This window comes from Octopus sinensis, unplaced genomic scaffold (assembly GCF_006345805.1).
Source record: "Octopus sinensis unplaced genomic scaffold, ASM634580v1 Contig18959, whole genome shotgun sequence".
In the NCBI taxonomy this organism is placed as follows: Eukaryota; Metazoa; Mollusca; class Cephalopoda; order Octopoda; family Octopodidae; genus Octopus; species Octopus sinensis.
Genome location: NW_021836134.1, coordinates 121,365 through 135,828, shown reverse-complemented (window position 1 = coordinate 135,828; position 14,464 = coordinate 121,365). Strand labels below are relative to the sequence as shown.

At 37.5% G+C, this 14,464-nt stretch overlaps 1 pseudogene; it reads right to left on the bottom strand.

Annotated features, from left to right (window-relative positions):
• Positions 1-1,210: 1,210 nt before the first annotated feature.
• LOC115231935 lies at positions 1,211-11,320 on the bottom strand (annotated as a pseudogene).
• Between the last annotated feature and the right edge of the window lie 3,144 nt (positions 11,321-14,464).

The following is a 14,464-nucleotide window of genomic DNA, read 5'->3' as shown; positions in this document are numbered from 1 at the left end:
CAGGACGAATTTCGTCCATGTGATCTGTTCAAACATCTCCTTCGGGATTATGAACATTTTCTGACTCCTCGTTGGTTGGGAGTGCTGGGGGACGACCATGTGGCCAGGTAATGAGGAAGGATCAATCTAGTCCGGGGGAGTTGGAAATATATTTGGAGGACAGCAAATCGTTCGTGTTTTACGGATTTCAGCAAATGAGGACTACCTCCCACACCATGCAATCTCGGCACTCAACTTGGAGGGTACTCTCCTTCTTCACTCTTAGAGTGCAGGATTTTTTTTATTTTTGATCGAATGAGGACTAAGGGAGTGTACAAACAAGGGGAAGGCGGTTTGGGAGTGTCGATGGAGACCGCCCTGATTCTTTCCCTCGCCGGAGTAGACTGTGTCATGTCCAATTCCTACAGCAGTTCGTACTACGAAAACTCGTCAAGACTATATATGCTACTGAATGGTAGTGAGAGGGTGACCATTCCAGATATGCTGGGGAATGGACTAACCACTGGACAGGCCTACTTGTTGCAGCGATATGAAAACAGAAGACTGCCCAATGCCGTCAAAGAAATAGTTAAGGCCAGACATTCTGCCAAAAAAAACAAAAACGTGGACTCGAATGGTGAGTGAGAAGTTTAACGTTCAGAACAAGGCCAAGTCGACTTTGACCGACTAATGCGTCCGACGGGGGAATACGGACTGCATGCGGTGTACAATCTGCGTTGTTACGGACTGCCTAATCTACTAATATCCCAATAGTTCAACAAACAATTCACTAAATATGCTAATCATCCTTCGAATCGGGTCGCCCGGCCAGGAAATAGTCCCCCGCATTCTTTTGCTCAATGTCCTGGCATATTCCTCACAAAACACACCTTTGCGGAATTAGGCTTGTTTATTCGAGGACGATTAGTCTCCCAGTCCCGTCTGTATGTTATGTTGATCTGGCGGAGAAAGGTGTTGAGACCGGGAATCATGTCCATGGGCCTTCAATAAGCATAAAGTAGAACGGGGAGGCAGTGCAGGCCACAGCCGGGACACCGTCGAACACAATCACCCGATCAGCCAAATAATTAGCCATTATAAAGTCGTGTTCCACCACAAAGGCAATCTTCTTGGAGTGCATTATAAACCTTCAGTCAAGCAGTCGGCCTACCTGCGAATGACCCGGGACGCCTCAATGCGCAGCTCCGAGTCGAGATAAGCACTGGGCTCATCAAGCAAGTAAATATCCGCAGGCTTCCCCAAACACAGGGCTATTCCCACACGTTGTAACTCCCCTCCGGACAGTGTCTGTACCTACGCCATCACCACCAACTCCCACCGCCTTCCCCATCAACGAGGTTATCTCGAGTGGACGAATCACGTCGGCCACAAACTGAGGATGGTTGACCAGACTGGGAATCTTCTCTCCCAACAATTGACCGACATTGCCCTTAAACTTGGGGGATATCTTTTGAGGCTTGTAGCTGATATTCCACACAGGCACACAATCTACCCCTCATTACCCACAATACCTTCCGTGTCCGGTTTCTGGTTTCCCGCCAACATTCTGATAAATGTAGTCTTGCCCGTCCCGTTCTCCCCCAACATGACAATAATCTCCGAACTATTAAAATACCCGGGGCGAACAGTCAACTCAAAATTGTCTAAATAACCAGAGAAACAACCCAGTCGTTTCTTCATAGCCGGATAAGAGTGAGTGTGCACGTGGTCTAGATTAGTCCGCCCAATCTCGGATATTTTAAAAACCAACTCGTTTTTTCGAAAAACGAGGTTCTCCGTGGGGATCTTCCCTCTGAGAAAAATGTTGATTCCTACAAATAAGTGATAGAAAGGACCGTTGCGGACAGAGGCAGGGAGAGTAATGACTCCGTAACACCCCGGCTGCCCGTAAAGCACACACACAAAGTCCGACAAATAATCCAACACAGCCAAATCATGTTCAGCCACAATCACAAATTTCCGACGAGAAAGAAGACTTCTAATTGCGTGGGCCACTCGCATTCTCTGCTTAACATCCAAATAACTCGTCGGCTCGTCAAAAATATAACTACGAGTCACTCACACTCTCACATATCTGCTTCCTGCACACACACCAAAGCAATCGTGAACCTCTGCAGTTCTCCCCCCGACAGAGTGTCCACTGACTGGTCCGCCACGTTATTCAGCTCTGCACAGTCACAACAACAGACTACCCAGCATATCCATTACTTGTTGAAGATTTCCCCCGTCAGCCTTCCTTTTGAGCAGTTCGAGGACTGTCCCCTTCAATAAAGCAAAAAAGACAACAGTCAGGGATTTCGGCAGTCCATCAACGAACTGTGGCTTCATCACAATCTTTAGTTTGTTCTCCAACATCTGCTTAAAATAGTTCTGCAACTCATTTCCCCGGTAATGCCTCACAATGTGCTCCCATCCGGGCTGGTTCTACACATCAGTAAGACCACCCACCCCATAATCCCCCAAATTCGGCTTTAGTTTTCCTGCCAATATTTTGAGGGCTGTAGTCTTGCCTGTCCCATTTGCCCCGACCAGTCCGAGGACTTCTCCTGGACGGGGAATTGGGAGGCGGTGAAGTTTGAATTGGTTGGGACCGTAGCGGTGGGTGGTCAGGTTTTTGAGGTTGGTGGGGAGGTTGATGATGCTGATGGCGTTGAAGGGACATTTCTGAGTGGTCAGTCTCCTCTACCTTCTGACAGATTCCACAGCCAATGCAGAGAGTTTCGGAAATGTCGGCAATTTTGGACTGCTTTTCCACGACAATGCACGTTTTTCCTGTTTTGACGACTGGACAAAAATTCTTGCACTCCAGACTGCACTGGGTTGGGCGGCATTTGATTTTGTCCACAATGGCTGTTTTGATGTACGAATCATGCTCTTTTGGGGTACCTATTTCACTTATGCACCACCAACCTTTAAGCATGACCTGCACAAATGTATTATTTAAATAAAAAAACAAAACAATTGAAAAAAAAATTAAAATATTAGAAATTCCTCTTAAGAGCAAAAACAGTGTCAAAATAATGTGTATTAGGAATGTGTCCACTCGTGGCCATGTAATAAAGGAACGGACGACCTTTCACTTTAAAGGAAAAAAGTCGCCCCCTCGAGTGGCGAGAAGTCCTGAAGGAAATATCTCGAAACGGCACGACGAAGGAACCCAAACTTTTAAGAATAAAGAAAGTCTGAACTCTCACAGTGTCGGAATCAACGAGTCGAATATTGTGGACAACCCTCGCCGGACAAAAAAGGAAGACCACGGAAAAAGCCAATCCAAGGACAGAGGAGAGGAGACTGACCGCGACATCGTGTTGTGACACAAACTCAGAAAGACTGTGGATGTATCGTTTCTTTCCAATTTCCACTTGTCTGGTCATGTGGAGGACGTTGAAAGAAAAGGAGAAATACCCGGTGACCGACACGAGTCCCAGAAATGAATACATTCGGGGATTTATTCTTGAGACGATTTCATAAATCGTGGTCCCTGTTTTTGGTAGAGGTCGTCCGGTTGAGAAAAATGCTTTTATCAGCATTGACGTTTTCATTTTCCGTCAATGTGACCAACCACCAAAGGTGTCAATTTATTATTTATTTTAGTTTTTAAAAATACTATAGACACATTTCTAACTTAATTTTTTTCTAAAATTGGAGTTCACTAATTTAAAGACAGCTCTAATCCAGTTGTGTTAGAGATAAGTTTTTGTGAGTTAGATCAACTGATTAAAAGTATAGCATTTGTATCCTCAATTTCGTCCAATGTTTATCAAGACATACTTGTATGGGGTTGTTGATTTATATTAGATATACATAGGTTGGACAAATTTTTGTCTTGTGACACCCTAAGACCATCCATTCTAAGATTTTTAGAACGAAAGTTTACGAAGAACGACATATTGAAATCCAAAGCAACATAGTCTGGTGTGCAGCTTAGAGTGATGATAACGCAGTGTTGGCCTATCAACATTTAAACCTGTAATCAATTTCACAATGATAGAAAAATATTTAAGGCGTAAAAGTAAAAAATACTAAAACATGGAAAATGTGCAAAAGATTTATTTTTTCAAAAGTTCAAAAATCAATCCATGTCGCTTTTAAATTTATATTTTCTGTGTACTTTTGCCCTTGAAGAAGATTTTTTTCTTTGCTGATGAACCAGTAAAAGTCATTAAACCATTTTTGAAAAGTTCATTTTTATCATCAGTTCTGCTTTAACGAGATCAATATGTTTCTACAGTTTCTCCAAAGTGCATTCATAATACTCCTTCACAGTTCACATTGAAATTGACAGGAAAACTTGTCTGGCCGGACTTGACTGGATGCCACAGTCTTTACTGGAAAAGCTGTGGTGATGAATAACGCCATGGTATGTTGAAACTAGTTCCGCGAAAATTACAAGATCTTCTTCTTTTACTATTAGTCTCAACGAAAAACGTAGATAAGGTTTTATTCTGTTTCTGCACAATCATGGCCTTCACTTGTCTTGTTGATTTAGAAACCGCAGAAAACGCAAGCTTTAGTGTTGACTTTTTGAGAATTACGTACGACTTGCCCCAATAGAAAAGTGCCCCAAATATAGAGGGTGCCCCAAAGATAGAGGTATATATAATTTTTACATTTTAAAAGCAAATATCTGTATTTTTAATAATAAAATATGTTTTTTCGTATTAAAAAAGAGGAATTAATTTATTCTATGAAAAATAATCAGTTATTTTGAATCCAATATTATATTTATTTCTTAGAATCTTCGACATTTTTATCTTGAATTCATAGTATTCTTTGAGTCCTTCAGGGCAAGTGTTAAATAAGGAAGTTTCAAGATCATTAATTATTCTCATTGAATCTTTTAAGTCGGACCCTTCAATTTCATCATTTCCATTATACAAAGTATCATTATCCTCAATTCCGTTTATTTCAAGATCCATTAAAGCTAAAACATGCTTATCAATTAATTCAGATTCTTTTTTTGAATTAATTTCAGGAAAACATGTTCTCTGTTAGTTTATTTTCATCCAACAATTGACAATTTTTGTTGTTGTTACTCGACTCCATGCTTCTCCCACATATGCGATTATTTGCCTCATATTAATTTTCAATAAAGTCGAATAGTATTTTTTAAGATCATATCATTTCATAAAGAACGTTGCTATAATAGGCTTTAAACGAATTTATGATCCCCATATCTAAAGGTTGAAGAAGTGCTGTTGTATTTTTAGGAAATTTAAGAAATGATAAATTTGAATATTCTTGTAATTTGTGGCACGGTCCATTATCCATAAGAATCAAAATTTTTCTGTTTTTTGAGCCATTTCGAAGTTTATCTTCTGTAACCATTTATCGAAAATATCAATCGTCATCGAGCATAAAAGAACCGAAACTCGTTCTTTACTTTTTGTTTTACCGAAACAGTCGTCATTCGAAGATACAAATGATTTACATGAATTCTTTTTGACAAAAAGGGATGTTTCGTCACAGTTGAAAATATCTTTTTTCTCGAATTTATCAAATAAATTGTCGTAATCATTAAAAAAATCTTCGATCTTATCTTTGTCGCACGAGTTATTTTCTCCGGAAATTACTTTAAACAGTAATTCGTGACGTTTTTTAAAACGATCCAACCATCCATTCGATGCTTTAAAATTATCGAAGTTAAGGTTCGATGCAATTTTTTTTGCAACAGTTTTCAGGAGAAATCCTGAAACTGAAATCCCATCTTCTCTCAAATTTTTCTCTCAAATTCTCTCAAAGACTAATTCGAATAGAAAGATCTGATTCAAAGTTCTTAAACGAGTGTTCATCAGAGCACGTTTCTGCTTTTGAAAATCCTTTTCCAATTTCTTTTTTAATTCTTGAGACAGTTCCTTTCCCAATATTATATAATCGACAAATTTTTCTTTCAGAAATATCTCCTTTCATTAATGATTCGGAAATCTTTTGCTTCAAGTTGCGACTAAGCTACGCTGGCATGCTTAAAAATATTTAAAAATTAATTAAAGAATAAAAATGAAATAATAAATTTTAATATTATCGATGTAAAACTGTAAGTCAATCTGTTTGATCTCTTAGCAAAGTCTCATATTTATTTACCCTAAACTTGAGACTAAAAAGACATTCCACGCATTTAAAACGACCAAGTTCAATCAAACTAAATTGAGAAAATAGACATCAAAATAATTTTAATTTTATTTGCTAAGAACCTAAGTGCTCAAACTTTCAATTTGTGATAAACTTAGTTAGTAAAACATTTTTATCAATTATTTCGTTTTCTTCTGATTTTTGAGAAGTCATTAAAATCAAAGGAATATAAATAAAAGATCCAACTTGTTTTTTATAAAATTTTTAAATAATTAAATTAAATTATTTATTCTAAATTAATTTAAAACATTTTTTTGATGTCCGCTGTTGGTTTAATTCCTAACGATCGGTTTCACCATGGAATTCAAAGTATTATTGACTTGAAAGAAATGGCTGAAAAAATAATTCAAATCAACAATGAAACCGAAATTTTGAAAAATAAGCAATCTGAAAAAGCCACAAACATTCTTTCTATAAATCTTGCTATGAGGTACATTATAAACTGTAACTGTCAGAGATATCATACGCCAGGGAACACTCAGCCTTTTAAAATACAACACAAACATTGGTCTACCATTTCCCATTAGCCTGAACATGACTAACGACCTTATTTGTGATTGCCTGACTCAACTTATAAATTGGTGCAACACAATAATCAAAAATCACGATGAAATTCAAAATGGTTTAAAAAGACTTTCCACATTTGATAAAATTGATAATCATGATTTTGACTGGAATACCAATTTTGATATTGCCCATTACGTGATAAACATGTGCAATTTATTTAAAGGACTTAGTGCTGTAAAAATGGAAGGATATTCACTTCTCCAAGTTTATTTTTTAACTTAAATATAGATTCACGTGGGCGATTGTATGGACGTTAATTTCGTTTTACATTTAAATACATTTTCAACTATTGTAGTTCGAGGGATTAGCGAGCGGTCAAATAATCTGGATTTGTTAAAAAAGTCGCGGTTTAGGGTATTTCGGGAGGTTTTTTTGTTTTATAGTTTTAGGCTAATGATACTATAATTGCTGTATTCATGAGTGTGTGTTCTAATCCGGGAAGAATTGCTTATGGAATTAAAAGATTTATGGTTTTAAAGAGTTTTGTTATATTTTAGTATTTTCTGGAGACATACGTAGATTTGTTCTCTAAAAAATGTTTTGTATGCGATAAAATTCTTAAAAATATGTGCCCTCCCACTGCCTGTTCATTGGATACCTTAAAACGCCATCATTCTGAATGTAGTATTTAGAAAAGTTTGATTTTATGTTTATTAATATTTTTACGTCTTTATTCAAGAAATATTTGATACTTAAAAAAATTTTACTATGTTTTAAAAGTAAAAATTTAATTAATTAATTGGGAACATGTCTGTATAAGTACCAGTCTGACGCAGGGATGTTCAATTTTATTTATCATCCTTAATATAAAAACGGGTTTTTGGCACGCTTCTATCCGTGATGGCTTTATTCTTTGTGTCATTGTCCTTTGTATAAATTTATCATTTCTTGTTCTATTTTACTTTAGCCTTTTATTTTTTCTCTGTATTTTTTATTCTGCTATTTCATTATAATATTTTAAGTGAGAAAATTAATTATTTTAATTAGATGGAAATTAGGACCGCACCGCTGATAGCAAGCAAGTTACCTCGCAAGATTGATATAGATACCCTCTGGTACAGCCAGGTGGTTTCCCGGTGGTTATTGATCTTCTTCCCAATGACCGAAAGAATCCTCTTTCCGCGGGCCCAATCACGCCCCCCGTCTTCACGGCGATTAAGACGAAGTGGTACGCGTCCAGAAACGATGCGTACATCCTCCGTTTGTATTGGTAGCACCACACGACGCAGACTGAGTGTTCCGGGAGCAAAGGTGTCCACACAGGTTACATCCCATACTAGACACTTCCCCTCGCTGAATGGGAAGACCGTCATTCCGTCCGGACGCTTATACAGTGCCTGACAAAAAAAATTGGATTTGTAATAAATCGACTTTTTTAAAAATAAATTATAATTTAATTTTCTTACATTATTCTTGGCAAAATTAGAATTATTTTTTTAAGTTTTAAAATTATTTTTGCCTTTTAGAATTTAATTTTAAAGCAGAATTTAAAATTTGCCGGACAAAAAAAATTGGATTTTTTTTATTTTAATGAAACAAATTAAAATTTAATAAGTTGATATCCCTCCACGTACTTCATAAACTTCCAAACTTCTTTTTTTCATTGACATAACTAAATTTTCTAGGTATTTTTTCGGTATTGACTCCTATATCACAATTAATTTTGTCTCCAAATCTTTCAAGTTTTTCGGCGGTTTTTGCAATAATTTTCTCTTCATCATTGCCCAAACATGCTCAATTAGATTAAGGTCAGGTGATTGAGACGGCCAATCAAGAATTTTATATTTTCTATCGCATATAAATTTTTTAACTACTCGAGAACTGTGGCATGAAGCATTATCTTGTTGAAAAATACATGAGTTTAAAAATTAAAAAAATAATTCTAATTTTACCAAGAATGATGTAAGAAAATTAAATTATAATTTATTTTAAAAAAGTCGATTTATTACAAATCCAATTTTTTTGTCAGGCACTGTATACCTGATTTTCAAATTATTCTAACGAATCCGAAATTATTGAGTATTTATCTCATCAGTTTTCTTTAGTTCTTGGCGGAAGTAACGAGGCTAGGAAGTTCGTGACATCCCATTCGGATGTCTATACATGTCTGAAGTCCGTGTGTGATGAAATATCACGAAGGCGTCACTCGTCAAACCAATTCGGAGCTTCCGGCATAGACAGCCCCTGGGTGAGACCACAGCCTCATTAATCATACTCTAAACGAGAAAGTGTGTAGTGGAGGCTGTGCAAAGTAGGGAGGCAATTTTATGTAAAACTCCCCTATGCATGGAACTTATTTCATGCCTTGAACAAGTACACGATCTCATTGCTAAACTAATACGTTAGCCTGATCGAATTCGAGCCGAGTGAGTACGATGAAATGAAGCTTATTGTCCGAAGAGTACTCCAAGAGAATCACGTTCATGAATTATCAGGCAATAAAAAGAGATTATACTTGTCTCGCGGGAAACTATGACGTGTACTGAGTAACATCGTACACTTACTTGAGCGAATTCTTACTAAGATGCACGACACTTTGTGGAGTGAGTCGAGTGTATCCCAAAGAAAGATTGCCATCCTTGCTGTTAAAGAAGAGCGTGATACACAAATAGAGACTATAAAAAACTACGTGTCGGCTAAGTATTGTCTGGGTGCTATCCAAGTTAATGTGAAGGAGTTGATCAAACTTCAGAGGAAATCGCTAATAAAAAAATCAGCTTAAAAGTCCATCACAAGACTCTCTTTAGCAGCCTGGACAACACGCACATTGACGTTCGTCGTCATCAAAATGGCTGAAATATGGGAATAACTCTCACCAATTAGAAGGGTTATTCTCATATTAGCAGGACAGTAACTTTTTTAATGGTCAACGGAAACAGTGTAACCACTGTAAAACTAAAGCGATGACCGTTAATCATTTAGTCACGAAGTGCGGAAGTATGCTTTATCGTGATTATACATGAAAATATAACGAAATGGTGAGGTTTCCCCAAACTTTTGCTCGACAATAAGTATGACCTGAGACGGTCCAGAAAATTTGAGTTCAACCAGTGTGTGACAACTCGAAGGTGTGCATTAAGCTAAATACTTTTATACGGACCTCGATTTTCGAATGTGTATAAACTGCAAATCTTACTTCAGCGAGAAAAATGATAGTCTTATTTTCGATTCTAATTTGTAAAATTCGTAAATTATCTGGATATCTTTTTCTTAGTGCAATGATATTATCAATATTTTTCCTTGCTAATCTTTTCACAATTTATTTCACTCTGTAGTGAAAGTTTTTAAGACCTCTGTTAATTGTACTCAGACTAATGTTTATCCTATATTCCTAAAACAACACGTCTTTTAGCTTTGATAGTGTTAATAATTGATTATCGTCGATCAAAATAAGAATGTTTTGGTTGTGTAAATCATTCAATTTGGAAGAACGGTTTCCACCACGCGGTTTGCTCTCAATATCACCAGATTTTCTCTATTGAAAAAATATTTGACTTATTGAGGATTAAGGCATGTTTATATAGTCACTTATTTCTTTATTAGATTTCCCATTTTTTATTTTTCCAGAATGAAATTTATAATATTCATTTATCATGTGATACATAGAAATGAATAATCTGAAAATGTTTTTTTCGAATCTGTCAAAATCCCAAAAATCAAATAAAAAATAACACTTGACCCAGGGTAATTTCAAATAGGGTCGAATACAGTCCAACCCTTTATTTCCGGCACATCCCACCTTATTGTTTACCTTAGTTTTACTTATCAATAAAATTAAGCTTGTACAATTTTTCGAATTATCTTGATATGTTAATAATTTGAAATTTCAAATGAAAACAAATTAAGTAAGGAATGGGCAGAGGGGAAACTCCGGGGGGGTTAAAGCACGCACCCTCTTGCGGAAAGTACCGCATGCGTGTTGCCACGGAGAATGGCGATAGATATCCGCTTCAATAGCCACGAAACCTCGCGTGGGTCTTTCATCCTGTGGGCCAATTTCCTCCCGATGTCGCTGATGAAGGCCGAGGTAAGAGGACCGGCGACGCCCGATGTCTCCAAAGCGATTGGTAGGAATTCTTGGTATTTTTTAATTTTGGCGTCCAAGTTCTTGGTATTTTTTAATTTTGGCCGTCTCAGCCTTTTCCGGGGAAGTAGCAGATGACATGATTGCCAATGGGGAGAAAGAATCGATTCACGTAGCACCCCAGACGAGGCACTTGCCGTCCCGAAAAGGAAAGATTGTCATTCCGTCTGGGCGTTTGCCGTCACCACGGTCTAATCCGACAGGCTCAAGTTGTGACGGAAAGCCTGCAGCCTTGAGGGCTCTAAACACGACGTCATTTAGCGAGGCGTGGCAAGGACTTCGACCGGCACTCCTGCAACACGAAAGAGGGTGGAGCCCTTTAGCGTCGACTTTGGCTCCACATCGGGAGATCCCGATCCTCAGGCAGTCGTCATCCAAAAAGGTTCCGGTTGATGTAGATGGGTAGACGCCGAGCCATGCGCCGCTGTGAGGATGTGCGGCCGAGAGTAGGCACGCTAGCCAGTGTTGGTCTAGCTCTGGTTTCATCTTCGAAAACGAGTCGGCGGCCCAGATTTCATCCCATTTCCGTTGCACGGACATGTCGGACGGGAGGGGTAAGTTAGCGTCGGTTCAGAAATTCGATACAACTTCAGCCGGCAAGTGCAATGAGAGTTCGTTATAGGAGAGTAGAATCTCATTGGCTAGGTGACGGCTGATACACATCGAAGATGAAACCAAAGCTAGACCAAAGATATGCTTGCGGGGTCAGATCCTTTGGCGAGCGAAATTCAATACCTTCAAACCTGACGGAAAGTTTTCCTTGTCTCCACCCAATGTCATCAAATTTTACGTTGAGAATTGATTCGGCTGTGGATCTCAAAGAAGAATCCAAAGAATTCAAGATGTCAGGCTGAGGGAAGCATGGTAGGCAACGTAGAGCGAAAAGGAATCTTGGCATGTGAAGACTGTTTTTCAGTAGAAAAAAGGAATAGTCCGTCTAGGCCCCCACAGCTGCTTTTCCCGAAAGATCGAATTGAACGCTTGATTTCCTCGTTCGTCAGAGTTAGAACTGAAGTGTCTCTTGGACGTTCAAGAAGTCGGAGGTCGACGGGAGGGTCCGAATGTTTGGTTTTCAGCTTATCGAGAACGTCGGGAGTTGGAAGTAAGACCGTGTCGTCGTTCATGACAGTGCGGATAGCAGCTCGGATGTCGCCTTCAGCCAGGTTGCTACTGACGCGTTCATTCAAGTTCCGCCCGGAGTTGTAGTCCAGGTTAGGGTGCTTGTTGTTATTCTTCGTGGGTTGTGAGAAGGACAAGTTTGCAGGAGAAGTCTTTGGTAGAGAGAAGATTTTGCTGATGTTCTGTTTGGTGGATTTTTTTTCAGTGCAAATTTAAGTCCCGAGGGTCAGAGGGGCAAAGCTGATGAAGCTATGGTATGTTGAAACTAGTTCCGCCAAAATTACAAAATCTTCTTTTACTGTTTCTGTCTCAACAAAAAACAAGATTTTATTCTGTTTCTGACAGTCATGGCCTTCACGTGTCTTGTTGATTTGCAATGGCTAAAAATCGTAGAAAACGCAAACTTTAGTGTCGACTTTTTGAGAATTAGTGTTAATGAATTAAGCATTAGCGTCAGGGGTCAAAAAATTAGCTTTTAAACTGTATATAAACAAGCATTAAAGTTTTTACGAAAGCAATAATGTTAAATCAAAACAAAATTTTCAGAAATCACAAGACGCTTTATACCAGAGGTTTTCAAACACTGCGCCGCGGCACATTTTTGTGCCGCAGGACGATAAAAAATGTGCCGCGTGAAGATCTATATTTACTTATTTTTTGTTTAATTTTTAACTTAAAAATTATTTATAATGAAACAATTATAATAAATTATAATCACGTTGCTATTTGTTATGTCTGTGCATCGGAGTATTCGTCATTACAAATCATCTTTTTTATCTATGGGTTTTGACTGTTGTGGCACTGGAAATAGTTTACCACAGTGCCTGATTTGCATGGAGGTGTTGTCGAATGAATCAATGGTTCCATCTAAACTTCGTAGACATTTTTTATCTAAGCACCCGGAATATAAAGATTATTCAATTGATTATTTTAAAGAATTAAGCAAAAAACATAGGTAGTGTTAATAATTATATATATACATATTTAGAGTAAGTAAAAAATCATTTTCAAAATCATTTGGAAAATCAGAAGATGCAGTAAAGTGCTCTTATCTAGTATCGGAATTGATTGCCAAGAAAATGAAACCTCATACAATTGCCGAAAATCTTATCCTTCCAGCATGCAAATTAATAGTCCGAACAATGTTTGGCGTGGAATTTGAAAAAAAATTATTGAAAATTCCCTTTTCTGACAATACTATTTGTCGAAGAATTAGTACAATGTCGTTTGATATTGAAGAAAAAGTGGTATCTATAATGAAAAACAATTTATATTCATTGCAAATTGACGAATCAACTGACGTAGCAGGAATTGCACAGTTGCTTATTTATATTCGTACTGAAAAGTCAGAAGTATTATTGAACAATTTCTTTTCTGCAAGGCACTAGTTACTACTACTCGTGCAATTGATATGTACAATTTGATTATTTTAATCAACATAATATTTCCTTTAAAAATTGTGTTGGTGTATGCACAGATGGGGCACCATCTATGTCTGGAAGACTTAATGGACTTGTATATTGTTTTATTATATGATTAAATTCAGGTTTCTTTACTAAGACAAAAGTACCTTTATGGTACTTTTGTCGAAGTGGTCGCAGTTTTTTTAGGCCTTTTAAAAAATCTAATAATTTTTGAGGTGGAATATATTATATTTTATTTAAGTCGCTCTATCAATAATTTAAAATATTATTAAATTTTTTACTAATTTATTTTCTAATTTTTTTAATATTATGGCGAGCATGTACCTAATATTGATATAAACTGGCACTATAGGTCACATGGAAAATTCTGTTGTGGACTTATGCAACATCAAATTCCGACAGCTCCCAATAAGTAAGGAGGATGCAGTGCATTTTCTGCAAAATGTGGATATCCTTTCAAAATCACGTATATGTCCGAAGGGACATCAGATGGAATTAGTCTTGGGACCGAAGCTCAATTGGAAATGCTCAAGAGTTGGTTGTAGAGTCCAATGTTCTATTAAAAAAGGTATAATTTCTCTCAAATAATTCTAGATACCTGGTTAGAGAATTGTAGATTGCCATTTGAGGATGTCATCGCCTACATATACTTATGGAGTTACGATAGGCATACCTTCAAATGGCTTCATCACGAATACAATTGGGGTGAACATACATATGTCGATTGGGCTATGTTTTTACGTGAAGTCTGTGTGGACGCACTTGTTAAAAGATCTGACGGCAAAATTGGTATTATTAATGTTTATTTCAGGTGGTCCTGGTATGATTGTGGAGGTAGACGAGAGTATGTTTTCCAAACGGAAAAACAACTCTGGAAGAGTTTTACCAAAACAGTGGGTCTTCGGTGGTATTTGTCGAGCCACCAAACAGTGTTTTCTGCAACCAGTCGCGGATAGGAGCAGAGAAACACTGCTCAGTCTAGTAATTCGATATGTCGAGGTGGGAAGCATTATTTATAGTGACTGCTGGAAAGGTTAGCATTATTTGATTAACATTTAGGGTATTCAACTGATCAATTGGTTGAAAACGGCTACACACACGAAACCGTTAACCATAAGTAAGGAAATATAATATATTCAGA